Source organism: Pan paniscus, chromosome 18, assembly GCF_029289425.2.
Source record: "Pan paniscus chromosome 18, NHGRI_mPanPan1-v2.0_pri, whole genome shotgun sequence".
In the NCBI taxonomy this organism is placed as follows: Eukaryota; Metazoa; Chordata; class Mammalia; order Primates; family Hominidae; genus Pan; species Pan paniscus.
The window spans coordinates 77,682,365-77,698,961 of record NC_073267.2 but is presented as its reverse complement, the minus strand read 5'-3'; the positions used below and the strand labels follow the sequence as shown (position 1 = coordinate 77,698,961).

The 16,597-nt window shown below is 39.3% G+C and overlaps 1 protein-coding gene across 9 annotated transcripts in view; it reads right to left on the bottom strand.

Moving 5' to 3' along the window:
- NFATC3 (nuclear factor of activated T cells 3) overlaps positions 1-16,597 on the bottom strand; it is a 147,846-nt gene that overhangs the window by 75,374 nt on the left and 55,875 nt on the right. The window lies entirely within an intron of this gene.

Genomic DNA, 16,597 nt, shown 5'->3' with positions numbered 1-16,597 from the left:
CTTGATTCAGATACGTAAAGGTCAGTTCCCTGAGAGGAGACTGCAATATTTAAAATATAATATCTGAGTCTCCTTATCTTGTGCTTGTCTACATCCTATACTAAGAATAAATTCCTGCCCTTTCAGGAGCTTCAGGTAAGCATATGATAAAAATCAATTAAGCCTCTATGAAAGAGAACGGATGAAATCATGGAAACAAGTTAAGAGGGCTGAGGCACTTAAATCATGGGTGCTGAAAGTTTAAACTAGGGTGGAGGCAGGATCATAAATAGAAAATAGAAATGGAAAGGGATGAATGCAATAAATCTTTCCTAGAAGGCCCTAAAGAGATTTTCATAACTAACTATACACAGAATGATAGAGGGATCCAATAAGTCAGATCTGAGCTTCAGTACCCAGGAGAATGATGGTATCACTAGGAAACAAAGTATAAGGCTGGCCATCATGGCTCACACCAGTAATCTCAACACTTTGGGAGGCTGAGGCGGGAGGACTGCTTGAGGCCAGGAGTTCAAGACCAGCAACACAATGAGACCCCCATCTCCACATTACACACACACACACATGCACACACTAGCTGAGCATGGTGGTGTGCTCCTGTAGTCCTAGCTACTTAGAAGGCTGAGGTGGGAGGGCTGCCTGATCCCAGGAGTTCAAGGTTACAGTGAGCTATGATTATGCCACTAAACTCCAGCCTGGGTGACAGAGTGTGAGACCTTGTCTCTTAAAAAAATAATAATGTGGGCCGGGCACGGTGGCTCACACCTGTAATCCCAGCACTTTGGGAGGCCAAGGCAGGCAGATCACGAGGTCAGGAGATCGAGACCATCCTGGCTAACACGGTGAAACTCCGTCTCTACCAAAAACACAAAAAATTAGCCGGGCATGGTGGCAGGTGCCTGTAGTCCCAGCTACTTGTGAGGCTGAGGCAGGAGAATGGAGTGAACCCAGGAGGTGGAGCTTGCAGTGAGCCGAGATCGGGCCACTGTACTCCAGCTTGGGCGACAGAGCGAGACTCTGTCTCAAAAAATAAAAAAAATAATAATAATGTGAAGAAGTCACTGATTTTGGAAAAAGATTAATGTTGTCAATGCTGGTCACACTGTAGTCGAGGTAACAGTGAGACATCTATATGGAAATGTGAGGCTACATAAGATGTATATGCTTTTAGCCTAGCCATAATGCTATGGCACAATAAACACAATGCTTTGCTATCTAACTTTTTCTTTTTTGGGGGATGGAGTCTCACTCTGTCACCCAGGCTGGAGTGCAATGGCACAATCCTGGCTCACTGCAACCTCTGCCTCCTGGGTTCAAGCGATTCTCCTGACTCAGCCTTCCAAGTAGCTGGGACTACAGGTGTGCACCACCATCCTCGGCTAAATTTTTGCATTTTTAGTAGAGACGGGGTTTCACCATGTTGGCCACGCTGGTCTTGAACTTCTGGCCTCAGGTGATCCACCTGCCTTGGCTTCCCAAAGTGCTGAGATTACAGGCGTGAGCCACGGTACCCAGTTTGCTATCTAATTTGATAACAAGATAACACACAGTCCACTGTGCCTCAAAAGAATGACATTCAATATCTGCTTTTTCTTGTTTTGACATGATGAGTATGTACTGATTATTATTTTTTTAAAGTCCCAATGCAGCAATACTTGTGGCACTTGAAACACTATTGAGTTTTAACTGCATCACTGTGATTTGTACTGCCCTGAGCGGTAGTGTGAAGTGATGAGAGTGCCACTTATGTTCTCTTGTCTTACTCAACTCTGTCACTGTAACACAAAAGTTACCAGTCAATACATAAATGAAAAACAATCGTTATGGATGGTTACTTTGGAATTCCACATAAGTTTCACATCAGAAAATAGTATTCTTTTGATTTTTTTCTCCACCCATGTAAAAATGTATAAAAACCACTCCTAGTTCACAAGCTGTACAAAAACAGGTAGAGCTAGACGTGAAGGCATGCACCTGTAGTCCCAGCTACCTGAAAGACTGAGGCAGGAGGATCATTCCTGCCTCTGAGGCCAGTTCAAGGCTGCAGTGAGCTATGATTGCACGACTACACTCCAGCCTGGGTGACAGAGCAAGGCTCTTTCTCTTTAAAAACAAAACACCAGGTGTAGGGCCCATTTTGGCCTATAAAAGCCATAGTTTGATAACCCCTGGTCTAGAATGGTATTTCTTTCTCTTCCGAGCAAATGCTTTAATATCCAGTAGAATGGTACTTTTTTTTTTGAGACAGAGTCTCGCTCTGTTGCCCAGGCTGCAGTGCTGTGGCGTGATCTTGGCTCACTGCAACATTTGCTTCCCCAGTTCAAGCGATTCTCCTGCCTCAGCCTCCCTAGTAGCTGGGACTGCAGGCACATACTACCATGCCCAGCTAATTTTTTTTTTTTTTTTTTTTTTGTATCTTTAGTAGAGATGGCGTTTCACCACATTGGCCAGGCTGGTCTTGAACTCCTGACCTCAAGTGATCCGTCCACCTTGGCCTCTCAAAGTGCTGGGATTATAGGCGTTGAGCCACTGCGCCCAGCCTTTTTTTTTTGTTTTGAAACGGAGCCTCACTTACTTAGGTTAGAGTGCAGTGGCACCATCCAGGCTCACTGGAACCTCTGCCTCCCGGGTTCAAGTGATTCTCCTGCCTCAGCCTTCTGAGTAACTGGGATTACAGGTGCCTGCCACCACGCCCAGCTAACTTTTGTATTTTTAGTAGAGACGGGGTTTCACCATGTCAGCCAGGCTCGTCTCGAACTTCTGGCCTCCGGTGATCCACCCGCCTCGGCCTCCCAAAGTGCTGGGATTACAGGTGTGAGCCACTGTGCCCGGCTTAGAATGGTATTTCTTAACTTGGACAGTATCACCCTCTGCAGGGGAGGGTGGTGGTGGAGCAGAGGCATTTTTTAAATGTTGTGAAGATGCGTTTAGTTGTCAACATGATAAGTGGGGTGCACTACAGATACTTAAGGAGAAAGGGCCAGAGATTCAACTTTATCTCAATACATGGGATAACTATAGTTCTTCAAAGTGAATAGTCTACATCTCACAGAATTTGAGAATATCCCATCAGACATTCATGTATAAGGAAAATGTTTATAAACTTAGAACTCCTTAGTATATATTAATACCCCCAAAAGATGCAATTTTAAGATACATGAATTTTTCATGAGTACAACCTACCATGTAAAGAGTTCATCATTTCAAAAAATCATGTCATTGTCAGTAATGCCACTCAGCGAATTTAGGGTGATGACCAACACGCCTGCCTTTGTACCTGGCAACACTCACACTGATAGTGCAGGTGTTAAGTGTCCAACTACTTCACTGTGTCTTCTATAGTCATTATCAAGCAAGTGTAAGTGTCCAACTACTTCACTGTGTCTTCTATAGTCATTATCAAGGCTTTTCACTTTGAAACTTTTTTTTTTTTTAAGATGGGGTCCCACTGTTTTGCTTAAGCTGGTCTTGAACTCCTTGACTCAAATGTCCTCCTGCCTCAGCCACCCAAGTAGCTGTGATTACAGGTGTGAGCTACAATGCCCAGCCATACTTTTAAACTACTGTATTAGTCCATTCTCATACTGCTATAAGAAACTGCCCGAGACTGGGTAATTTATAAAGGAAAGAGGTTTAATTGACTCACAGTCCCCCATGGCTAGGGGGGGCCTCAGGAAATTTACAGTCATGGTTGAAGGTAAAGGGGAACCAAGGCACCTTCTTCACAAGGTGGCAGGAGGGAGAATGAATACAGGAAAAACTACCAAACACTTACAAAGCCATGAGATCTCATGAGAACTCACTATCAAGAGAACAGCATGGGGAAACCACCCCAGTGATTCAATTACCCCCATCTGGCCTCTCCCTTCACACATGGGAATTATGGGGATTACAATTCAAGATGAGATTTTGGGTGGAGACATAGCCAAACCACATCAACTATAATTTAGTTTATATATTTATTTTTCTCTTAATAGTACTGCATTATAACTGATATTCTTAAAATTATATGTGTAGTCAATTATATCACTTTTTTTTTTTTTATTCAGGGTCTCGTTATGTCACCTAAGCTACAGTGCAATGGCACAATCATAGCTCAACACAACCCTGAGTTTCTGGGCTCAAAGGATCCTTCCACTTCAGTCTCTAGAGTAGCTAGGACATCAGGAGTGTGCCACCAAACCTAGCTTTTTTTTTTTTTTTTTTTTTTTGTAGATATAGAAGTCCCACTAGGTTGCCCTGGCTGGTCTTAAACTCTTGGTTTCAAGTGATCCTCCTGCCTTGGCCTTCCAAAATGCTGGTATTACGGGCATGAGCCACTGTGCCTGGCCTAATTGTATTATCTTTAAATCTCCATTTCAAGTTAATAAAGTAGCATTACAAAATGGATGTGGGGCTTTTTTTGAGAGTGGGGCTGGGTCTGATAGAGCTGAGAAACACTGATCTAGAAGACTTGTAACCAAAGAGGCACAAAGACCTCAGGATATAACCACCAAAGGTTTATAATAACGTTTTGCAATGGGCAAGATTATTATAATTCATACTGCAGAAACAATTCCAGATTCAAGGAAGATGACAAATCGTAATTCCAAGTACCCTCCTCAAAGGATATAAGTAGAGCATGTAAAGCAGGAAAAAATAGCTAATAAATAAATGGAAAAATGCTCAATCTTATTAAATATCAAATAAATAAGAAAACTACTTCTAACCTATCAAAAAAGCAAAGAACAGAGAAGTGGTAATAGTCTACACAGACAACTTTTCCCCTTTGTGGCTGTTTATATGATTTGCTCATTTTCTGTTTCTATTTTAGTATTATTAATTTTACAAGCCCTTTAGATATACTAAGCATATTAACCCTTTGTCTGCCTTACAAGTTATAAATATGGTTTTGTTTTCCATTTATCACCAATTCTGGATCAATTTCTGCTCCTCAAAAGGGAACCATTTGTAACCCTTTTCACTGTTTCTTTTGGAACTTACTTCCATATTTCTAAGGAACATGTTAATACTGCTATTTCCTAATGTTTTTCAAGGTTAGATATATTATCTTTTGAACTTTCAGTGTTTGCATTATAACTGGATACATGTTACTTGCAGCTCAGCCTTGTAGTGTATTTTAATTATATTTCCTTTTTCATACAACTTATTTGGTTACAGTTAATAATTGCCTTTTATATTAAGATTAAGTTTGGCTGCATAAACAAAAATCCAAAGTAACAGTAATTTAAACATGTTAAAAGTAAAGTTTATTTCTTAGAATCTACAGGTCTCTTCTACTGGACCAGTGAGTTTGCCTAAAACACATCCTGCAGTCTTCTGCCTAGGGAGCATAGTAAACCTATTGCAAGCATTGTGGGAACTAATAAAATGGTCAGAGGTCTCACTCTTCAGTATGCAGACTTCCATTATGCCTTCCCTTCCACCCCCACCCCATTTTAAGAACAGATCATTAAGCCTTGCCTTTAGCGCTCCTAGAATCTAGAACCTCCACTTCATTCTCTCTATAGAATCACCAGATTCTCTCAGGGTAAGACAGGCATTATCACTAGGCTGTACCACACAGGAAAGAAACATCTGGGAAATTTAAGTCCTTTTTAAATTCAATTTAATTTTTTTTTCTTTTGAGATGGAGTCTCGCTGTGTTGCCCAGGCTGGAGTGCAGTGGTGCTGCAACCTCCACCTCCCAGGTTCAAGCAATTCTTCTGCCTCAGCCTCCTGAGTAGCTGGAACTACAGGCATGAGCCACCATGCCCGGCTAATTTTTTTGTATTTTTAGTAGAGACAGGGTTTCACCATGTTGGCCAGGTGGTCCCAAACTCCTGTCCTCAAATGATCCACCCACCTCAACCTCCTAAGGTGCTAGGATTACAGGTGTGAACCACCGTGCCCGGTCTTAACTCCTTCTTTTATAGACTTTTTATCCAATCTTCTTGTTTTCAGTCTCACCTCACATCCCGCTTTCAGAGATATCCAGTACGTCAAATTCCTGAACCTTTCCAGAGTTCTCAGATGCAAAATGACTTGTGCTGCTTGCTTATTGGTTCTTTCTCACCTGCCAGCAGGCTTAAGCTACAGCTGTCTTATGTTTAGTGAAAGTAAACCTGTTCAATTTATTACATTTATGTTTCCATTTTCTGTAAATATTTTAATTTTTATGTAGTCAAGAAATCTATCAGTATTCTCATTTGTAATTTTTTTACACATTTTAGTGTAAAATTAATAAATTTCAAAGCTTTAATTATGGAAACTATTCCATAAAACTATAAAATGTCAATATCATCACAATAACAAAAATAAAGCCTAGGTCAGGCGCGGTGGCTCACACCTGTAATCCCAGCACTTTGGGAGGCCTAGGCAGGTGGATCACCCGAGGTCGGGAGTTCGAGACCAGCCTGACCAACATGGAGAAACCCCATCTCTACTAAAAATACAAAATTAGCCGGGCATGGTGGCGAATGCCTGTAATCCCAGCTACTCAGGAAGAATGAGGCAGGAGAATCGCTTGAACCCAGGAGGCGGAGGTTGCAGTGAGCCGAGATCGCGCCATTGCACTCCAGCCTGGAGTGCAAAACAAGAGCAAAACTCCATCTCTAAATAAATAAATAAATAAATCCTAAATAAATCAATAACTAGAAAGAAATTGGAAAAGTTTGGGCATATATTTTATGTGTATCTGTGCAAAAACAAATTTCAGCCATTACTCTTTTGGTTTATCTGGCGGCAGATGGGGTAAGTAATAATGCCACGTGAGATTCATCCAGATTTATACCCAGAGGTAAAAAAAATGAAGGTAGAGAGTGGTTATAGTTCACTGCATCCTAAAACTCCTGTGGACTATATGTCTTTTTTTTTTTTTTTCAGTTCACAGATAAAGAATCTGAAGCTAACAATGATTAGGCAACTTCCTCACATTCATCTATTCAGTGATTAGTCATTCCTTTTTGGTATACTTGTTGCTCTTTCATGTTTAATCATAAATTTAACAAATTATTCTACATGACCAACTGTTCATCAAGTGGAGAAATAAACAGCAACAACTTTACCACTTGCCTGTGAGCACTGTGAAGAGGACAGTATCCATCTTGTTATCTCCAGAGCCTAGCAGAGCGCCTAGCACATTACAGGCATTCAATCATTGTTGAAAGAATAAATTTTAGAATAACAGAGTACAATTTGGTGAAGCAAAATAACTCATGAAGTTAGTCAATACATTATTTTTAAAAGAACTGTAGGCAATTTGCTCTTATACAGAAAAAGAAAAAACAAACAAAAAAATTATAGGCATTAAAGTAGCTCGTCAAAATGAGGTAGTTAAATCTAAAATAGAGAATACAAATAAAAAATTTTGCTATTACCTATTAAGTTATCCAGATATCAAATAACATACTGGCAAGTACTCTATACCAAAGAATCCTAGTCATATTAGATGGCTGACATGTATAACAGCTTCGCAAAGTCATAAGCCACTTGCTTTTTATACTTTGATAAAATAAACTGATGTTGGGGGAAGGTAATCACTCATATAAGATTTCAAAGGGAATATATTTCATAACACATATTTTGACCAACATCTGTTCCAGATGTATAATACCATAAGAAAAATAGGGCTATGCCTTTCTATCTGAGAGACTTTTAAAGGAAGATCAAATAAACTAATTAGACTATTATCCCATCTGATTTCCAGAGAAGCATTTATGTTGTAGGCAATAAATAAATTACTACTACTGTTAACACTAGTCTCTAAAAACTTTCACCAGTATCAGTATTCTCTTCAGTCCACCCTCTGCTTCGCAGAAGAAAGTAAGCCAAGTTGTTTGTTATGTTTCTGTATCGTTTCCATAGCAAAGGTCTGTGCCTGCTTAATTTAACTAAAGCTGGAGGGTTAAAGCCTGAAGGTCACTACAGGACAGACTACAGCAACTTCAATAAGAGCAGTTCCATTATCAGTTCTGCTGATTAGTTGGGGGAATGGGCTCTAAATATATTAGACCCATGACAACACACTGTAGAAATACTAAAAATACAAAATTAAATTTCTATAATATAAATTGCTTAAAATGAAAGTATGCATAAAAATGAAAAAATAATACAAACTTCATTTTTCAAATTTCAGTAACTTTTGGGATAAGATTCAAAATATGTATACCTTAATAAAACTTACCACTGTATAATATATAAGCTTTTTTTAAAAAATCCTTTTTTTTTTTCTTTTGGGAGACAAGGTCTTGCTATGTTGCCCAGGCTGGCCTTAAACTCCTGGGCTCAAGCAGTGATCCTCTTGCCTCAGTCTCCCAAGTAACTGGGATTACAGAATCACATCACTACACCTGGCTAAAACTTTTATTCTTCTTAAATAATTAGACTCATAGGAAGTTGCAAAAATAGTATGTATATGTACTACAGGTTGAATATCCCTAATCTGAAAATCCAGAATGCTCCAAAATCTGAAACTTTCTGAGCACTGATATGACACCCAAAGTAAATGCTCACTGGAACATTTTGGAATTCAAATTTTTGAATCAGGGATGCTCAACCAGTATGTATTCTGGAAATATTCCAAAATTTGAAAAAATCCAAAATCTAAGACACTTCTGACTTCTGATCCCAAGCAGACAAGGGATACTATAGCCCCATGTACCCTGCACCTAGTTTCCCCCAACTATAATACAGTACATATACCCACAATATTGAACTGTAGTTAGCACAGTATCAAAACCAAGACATTGACACTGATACAATACTGCTAACTAGACTACAGATCTTATTCAGTTGTCATTGTTCTACGTGCATTCATTTGTATGTGTGTATATAGTTTTATGCAATTTTATCCCATATATAGATTCAAATAACTACTACCCCAGTCAAGATATGAAGAAATTCTCTTGGGCCACCCCTTCATATTTGCACCCCTCAACCTGACCCTGTTTCCTGGCACCAATCTATTCTCCATCTCTACAGTTCTGTCATTTTGAAAATATTACATAAATAGAATCATACAGTATATTGACTTTTTTCCACTCAGCGTAAGTCTATGGAGAACTGTCCAAGTTGTTGCATGTATCAACAGTTTATTCTTTTATATTGCTGAGTGGTAGTACATTGTATGGATACACCAGAGTTTATTCGTGTATTTGGTTTGTTTCTAACCTTGGGCTATTAAAAATAAAGTGTGGCAGGGCGTGGAGGCTCATGCCTGTAATCCCAGCACTTTGGAAGGCTGAAGTGGATGAATCGCTTGAGCTCAGGAGTTCAAAACCAGCCTGCCTGGGCAAGATGGTGAAACCCCATCTCTACAAAAAACATAAAAATAGCTGGGCATGGTGGCACACACCTGTAGTCCCATATACTAGGAAGACTGAGATGGGAGGACGGCTTGGGCCTGTGAGTCTGAGGTTGCAGTGAGCTGAGATCGCATCACTGCACTCCAGCCTGGGTGATCTGCAATCTGCAGAGCCAGACCCTATCACAAAAAAAAAAAAAAAAAAAAAAAAGAGAGAGAGAAAGAAAAGTTGGTTGTTAGGCCAGGCATAGTGGGTCAAGCTTGTGATCCCACGGCAGGGAGGCCAAGGTGGGAGGATCACTTGAGGCTAGGAGTTGTAGACCAGCCTGGGCAACATAGTGAGATTGCCATCTCTACGAAAAAAATTTTTAAAAATCAGGTTGAGGCAGCCATGTGCGGTGGCTCATACCTGTAATCCCAGCACTTTGGGAGGCTGAGGCCAGTGGATCACCTGAGGTCAAGAGTTCCAGACCAGCCTGGCCAACATGTTGAAACTCCGTTTCTACTAAAAATGTAAAAATCAGCTGGGCGTGGTGGCAGGCACCTGTAATCCCAGCTACTCGTAAGACTGAGGCAGGAGAATCTCTTGAACCTGGGAGGCGGAGGTGGCAGTGAGCTGAGATGGAGTCTCTGCACTCCAGGCTAGGTGACAGAGCAAGACTCCATCTAAAAAATAAAAAAAATAAAAAAATGAAGTTGAGGCTAGGCGCAGTGGCTCACGCCTGTAATCTCAGCACTTTAGGAGGGCAAGGTGGATGGATCACTTGAGCTCAGGAGTTCAAGACCAGTCTGGATAACATGGTGAACCACTGTGTCTACAAAAAAAAATAATGATGATGATAATGATAATACATAGTTGTTACGAATATTATTAGTATACCTATTGTGTAAACATAAGTTTTTTTTTTTTCTGTTATAAATGCCCCAGAGTGAGATTGGTGGGGCATAAGGGAAGCTTAGTTTTTTAAGAACCTAACAAACTATATTCCAGAGTGGCTGTATCATTTTAACTCTCACTAGCAGTTTATGAAGCATCCAGTTTCTGTGCATCCTTGACAACAGTTAGTATTCTATTTTTTATTTTAGCTGTTCTAATAGGTATGTAATGATAACTCAATGTGGTTTTAATTTGCATTTCCCTAATGGCTGGTGATGTCTGTTCATGTCTTTGGCATCTTTTCTAACTGAATTGTTTTTATTGTTGAGTTTTGAGAGTTCTTTATACATTCTATGATCTTTGACAGATATATGCTTTGCACATGTTTTCTCCCTGTCTGTAGCTTGTCTTTTCATCCTTTTAATAGCATCTTTCACGGAGCTAAAGTTTTTAATTTTGATGAAATCCAAATTATCAATTTTTTTCTTTTAGGTATGGTGCTTTTGGTATTATGTTCTAGAGATCTTTGCTTAGCCTGAGATCTTAAAGATTTTCTCCTGTTTTCTTCTAAAAGTTTCATACTTTTATGCTTTATTTTTTAGGTTATTTTATTTTTTGAGATGGAGTCTCGCTCTGTTGCCCAGGATGGAGTGCAGTGGTGTGATAGCAGCTTACTGCAGACTCCACCTCCTGGGTTCAAGCAATTCTCCTGCCTCAGCCTCCAGACTAGCTGGGTCTAGAGGTGAGCACCACCATGCCCAGCTAATTTTTGTTATTTTTTAGTAGAGATGGGGCTTCATTATATTGGCCAGGTTGGCCTTTAACTCCTGACCTCAGGTCATCTGCCCGCCTCAGTCTCCCAGAATGCTGGGGTCACAGGTGTGAGCCACCGCTCCTGACCTGTGTTTTATAATTAAATCCACAACCCATTTTGAATTAATTTTTGAGAAAGATGTGAGGTTTGGGTTAAGGTTTATTCTTTTGCCTTACGGGTGTCCAATTGCTCCAGCACTATTTACTAAAAAGACAATATAAAACCTCTTAAAGAATACTCATCTTTGTCTATAAACAGTATGTTACATAGAGTTACTATTACCTATTTTAAATTAAAAATTGACAATTCCAGCTGATTTTCACATTTTGAAAAAAGTAACGTATCTCAAGTAATTCCTACAATGCTAATATTTTTTAGATAAATAAAACCCAATTTTATAACTATATAGCCTTTCTTTCTTTCCTTTTTTTTTTTTTTTTTTTTTTTTTAAGCAAGGTCTTGCTGTTTCCCAGGCTACAGTGCATAACTCACTGCAGCCTCAACCTCCTGGGCTCAAGCAATCCTCCCAAGTAGCTGAGACTCAAGGTGGGTACCACCATGCCTGGTTAAATTTTTTATTTTTATTTTTTGGTAGAGACAGGTTCTCGCACTATTGCTCACGCTGGTCTTCAACTCCTGGCCTCAAGTGATCCTCCCTCCTCAGCCCCCATAAGGTACTGGGATTGCAGGTGTGAGCCACTTCATGCGGCTACTACATATTTCTTGTAATTTATTAATACAGGAAATCCTAGCCAGAACAATCAGACAAGAGAAAGAAGTAAAGGGCATTTAAGTTGGAAAAGAAGAAGTCAAACTATCTCTATTTGCCCAAGATACGATCATATACCTAGGAAACCCTAAAGACTTACCCAAAAGACTCCTAGATTTTTTTTTTTCTTTTCTGGAGACAGTCTCACTCTGTCACCCAGGCTGAAGTGCAATGGCATGATCTCAGCTCACTGCAACCTCTGCCTTCCAGGTTCAAATGAGTCTCATGCCTCAGCCTCCCAAGTAGCTGAGATTACAGGCACCCACCACCACGCCCAGCTAATTTTTGTATTTTTAGTAGAGACAGGGTTTCACCATGTTGGCCAGGCTGGTCTCTAACTCCTCCTGACCTCAAGTGATCCACCCACCTCGCCTCCCAGTGTTGGGATTACAGGCGTGAGTCACCATGCCAGGCCGACTCCTAGATTTGATAAATGAATCAGCAGCCTCAGGTTACAAAAGCAATGTACACAAATCGGTAGCACTGCTACACACCGCCACCAACAACAACCAAGCTAATCAAATCAAGAACTCAATCCCTTTTACAATAGCTACAACAAAAGTAATAAAATACCTAGAAGTGTACTTACACAAGGAGGTAAAAGATCTTTACAAGAAGAACTACAAAACACTGCTGAAAAAAATCATAGATGACACAAACAAATGGAAACATCCCATGCTCACAGACTGGACGACTCAGTATCGTGAAAATGACCACACTACCCAAAGATTAATAGAACAGAGTAGACAACCTAGGAATAAAGCCAACTACTTACAACCAGCTGATCTTTGACAAAGCATACAAAAACATAAATTGAAAAAAGGATACCCTATTCAATAAATGGTTCTGGGAAAACAGGACAGCCACACGTAGGAGAATGAAACTGGATCCCTGTCTCTCACCACATATAAAAATCAACTCAAGATGGATTAAAGACTTAAAAGACCCGAAACCATAAAAATCCTACATGAAAACCTAGGAAAAACTTCTGGACATCACCCTAGGCAAAGAATTTATGATTAAGACCCCAAAAACAAATGTAACAAAACCAAAAATAAATAAATGGGGCCTAATTAAACTAAAAAGATTCTGCACTGTGAAAGAAATAATCATCGCAATAAACAGACAACCCACAGAATGGGAGAAAATATTAGCAAACTATACATCCAATAAAGGACTAATACCCAGAATCTACAAGGAACTCAAATCAGCAAGAAAAAAACAAATAATCCCATCAAAAAGTAGGCAAATGACATGAACAGACACTTCTCAAAAGAAGAAATACAAATGGCCCACAAACGTATGAAAAAAATGCTCAACATCACTAACCATCAGGTAAATGCAAATTAAAACCACAATGAGATACCGCCTTCCTCCAGCCAGAATGGCCGTTATTAAAAAGCCAAGAAAACAATAGATGTTGGCATCGATGTGATGAAAAGGGAACACTTGTCCACTGCTGATGGGAATGTAAATTATAAATTAAAACAATTATGGAAAACAGTATGGAGATTTCTCAAAAAACTAAAAGTAGATCTACCATTCAATCCGACCATCCCTCTACCGGGTATCTATACAAAGGAAAAGAAGTCATTATGTCAAAAAGACACCTGCACACATACATTATTCACAGCACAATTAACAACTGCAAAGACATGGAACCAACCTAAATGCCCATCAGCCATGAGTAGATGAAGAAAATGTGGTATATCTACACCATGGAATGCTACTCAGCCATAAAAAAAATGAGATAACGTCTTTTGCTGCAACTTGGATGGTACTGAAGGCCATTATTCAAAGTGAAGTAACTCAGGAATGGAAAACCAAATACCACTGGAAAGTCAGTATGTTTTCACTTATAAGTGGGAGCAAAGCTATGGGTACACAAAGGCATAAAGAGTGGTATAATGGATATTGTAGACTCAGAAGAGGGTAGGATAGGAGGGGGTGAAGGACAGAAAACTACATATTAGGTACAATGTACACTATTTGGGTGAGAGGTGCACTGAAATCTCAGACTTCACCACTACACAATATATCCATTTAACAAAAAACCACTTGTACCCCAAAAGCTACTGAAATAAAATATATAAATAATTCATTAACATACTATATAGTCTCTCTGTCTTATGGGCTTCTAAACCAGCACTGTCCAAGATAACTTTCTGCAGTCACTAAAATACTCCTTTTTTTTTTTTATTTCAACAGACTTTTGGGTAAAATATCTCCAATTAAAAAAAAAATCCATGATCATTTTGTATTAATTTTATAAGATACAAGGTTTATGTCAAGGCTTATTTTCTTGCCTACGGATATCCAGTTGCTCTGACATCATCTGTTGAAAAGAAAATATAGTCAGTATCCACATGTGGCTACTAAACCTTGGAATGTTGTCAATGCAACTGAATAACTGAATTTTTAATTTCAGTTTAATTTAAATTGAAATATCCACGTGTAGCTAGTGGCTTCTGGATTCCACTTTTCGACAGTGCAGCTCTAAACCCTTCCCTCTACTTAATACTTTTCCCTCCTTAGTATCTACCTTTTCCCTAGATGTCTGCTTATTAATTAGCTAGACACTATCTTCAAATAAGAAGTCCCCTTTCTGGCCAGGCGCAGTGGCTCATGCCAGTAATCCCAACGTGGGCGGGTCACCTGAGGCCAGGAGTTCCGAGACCAGCCGGACCACCATGGTGAAACCCTGTCTCTACTAAAAATACAAAAAAACTAGCCAGGCGTGGTGGCATGAGCCTTGTAGTCCCAACTACTTGGGAGGCTGAGGCATGAGAATTGCTTAAACCTGGGAGGCAGAGGTTGCAGTGAGCCAAGATTGCACCACTGTACTCCAGCCTGGGTGACAGAGTGAGACTCTGTCTCAAAAAATAATAATAATAAAAATTTAAAAATAAAAATCCCTCTTCTTTCTTGTAGAAATAAAAAATAAGTACCTGATTCAACTCCATCAAATTTCAGGTCTCTATTTGCTCTCACAAAGATCTGAATTTCCTCCATTAAACATTTATCATACTTTATTGGTACTATCTTATTTGCAAGTCTCAATGGACAATAAAATTCATGGGAGTAGTCAACATGTCTGATTTCCCTCAGTGAACCCCCAGCTACATTAGCAAACTGCTTTGAATGTATTATTTGGTGACCACATTAATGAATCAGATAACTTATTTTGAAGAAAAGAAAAAGTTAATTTGTCAGTTGGCTACAAGGTAGGTGGTATTTTCCAACAGCACCACAGCTTGCATTCCCTCATCATTTCAAAAAATATGTATTTCAGAAATTTCTTAGCTCTTTTGAAATTGTCCTTTGCAGAATAACAGGAAGATCATTATAACTGATGTTTAAGTACCCTTCTACTTTCCATTTTCACATATCACTAGCCCATTAATTCACAACTCCTTAAAATGTCAGTAACAAACCTAGCTTAATTCTAGGATGCCAATGTAGATATCTTATTCTGCTACATACTCTTCATCAGTGTTGAAGTGTTGGTCAAACTGTTCAAAGAAACCTAAGTAATAATACTAGCTAACTTTTACTGAGCATTTACAATGTGCAAGGTACCACGCCATGTTCCTCACAATGTTTCATTTACTCCTCACAACAGCTCTTAGGTAGATGATATTATTATATATTATTCTCATTTTATAAAGAAAAAATCCCAAGGTAAAGTTCTCTTCATAATTAACCTCTATCGCATCAATACTAATTTCCAATATAGCACTTACTATATTTTAATGTTTTGTTTATTTACTCATTGTCTCTCTCAGTATAAAGTGAGAAAGGCCCTTGAGGACTGGAGTTTTGTCTCTCTTGTTCATCTCTGCATCCCTAGCACCTACAATATTGTCTATAACGTAGTGAGCAATCAAAAAATACATATCGAATAAGTAAATGGATAGATAGGTGAATAAATTAAGCAATGAACGATTAAATAAAAGGTCTAGAAAGAAAGGTTAAGTTACTTGGTCAAGGATACAGTAAAATCCAGGATTCAACCAAAACAGTCTGGCTCTAGAGCCCGTATTAGTGACTTAGCCATGATTTATTCCTGTGTGGAGCATGTGGCATAGCACACTAACCACCAAAGATTTAAGTATAGAGTTCTATATTATACTACAGAATACAGAGTTTTGATGAGGAAAGGCTGCCCAGCCAGGGACTACTTTTCCCAGTACTTCTGCATGTAAGTAGGGCCATGTGACTACTTCTAGCCAAAAAATTGTAAGTGGTGATAATTGATAGTAATTTCCAGGTTAATGTAGTTAAGTATCTTGAGTGCTTTCCATACACCTTCTTCTTTCCCATGGACAGTAGAAGCTGTGCATCAAAGACGACATCAAAAGATGAACGTATCTTGGATTCCTGAGCAACAATTTGAAAGAAAATGCAAAATAAACTTTAAAAAAATTTTTTTGGTCTTAAACCACTGAGAATTGGGGATTATTAGTTACAGTAGTTAGGCTACCATGATTAATCCAAGGAAGGAGAGCTTGAACTATAATAATAGTAAACAAGCATTAAGATTTTTATCAGGGGCCAGGCACGGTGGCTTACACCTGTAATCCCAGCACTTTGGGAGGCTGAGGTGGTGCATTACTTGAGGTCAGGAGTTCGAGACTAGCCTGGCCAACATGACGAAACCCCATCTCTACTAAAAATACAAAAATTAACTGGGTGGGTGTGTTGGTGGGTGCCTGTAATCCTAGCTACTTGGGAGGTTGAGGCAGGAGAATCACTAGATCCCAGGAGGCAGGGGTTGCAGTGAACTGAGATGTGGGCCACTGCACTCTAGCCTGGGCAACAGCACGAGACTCCGTCTCAAAGAAAAAAAAATTT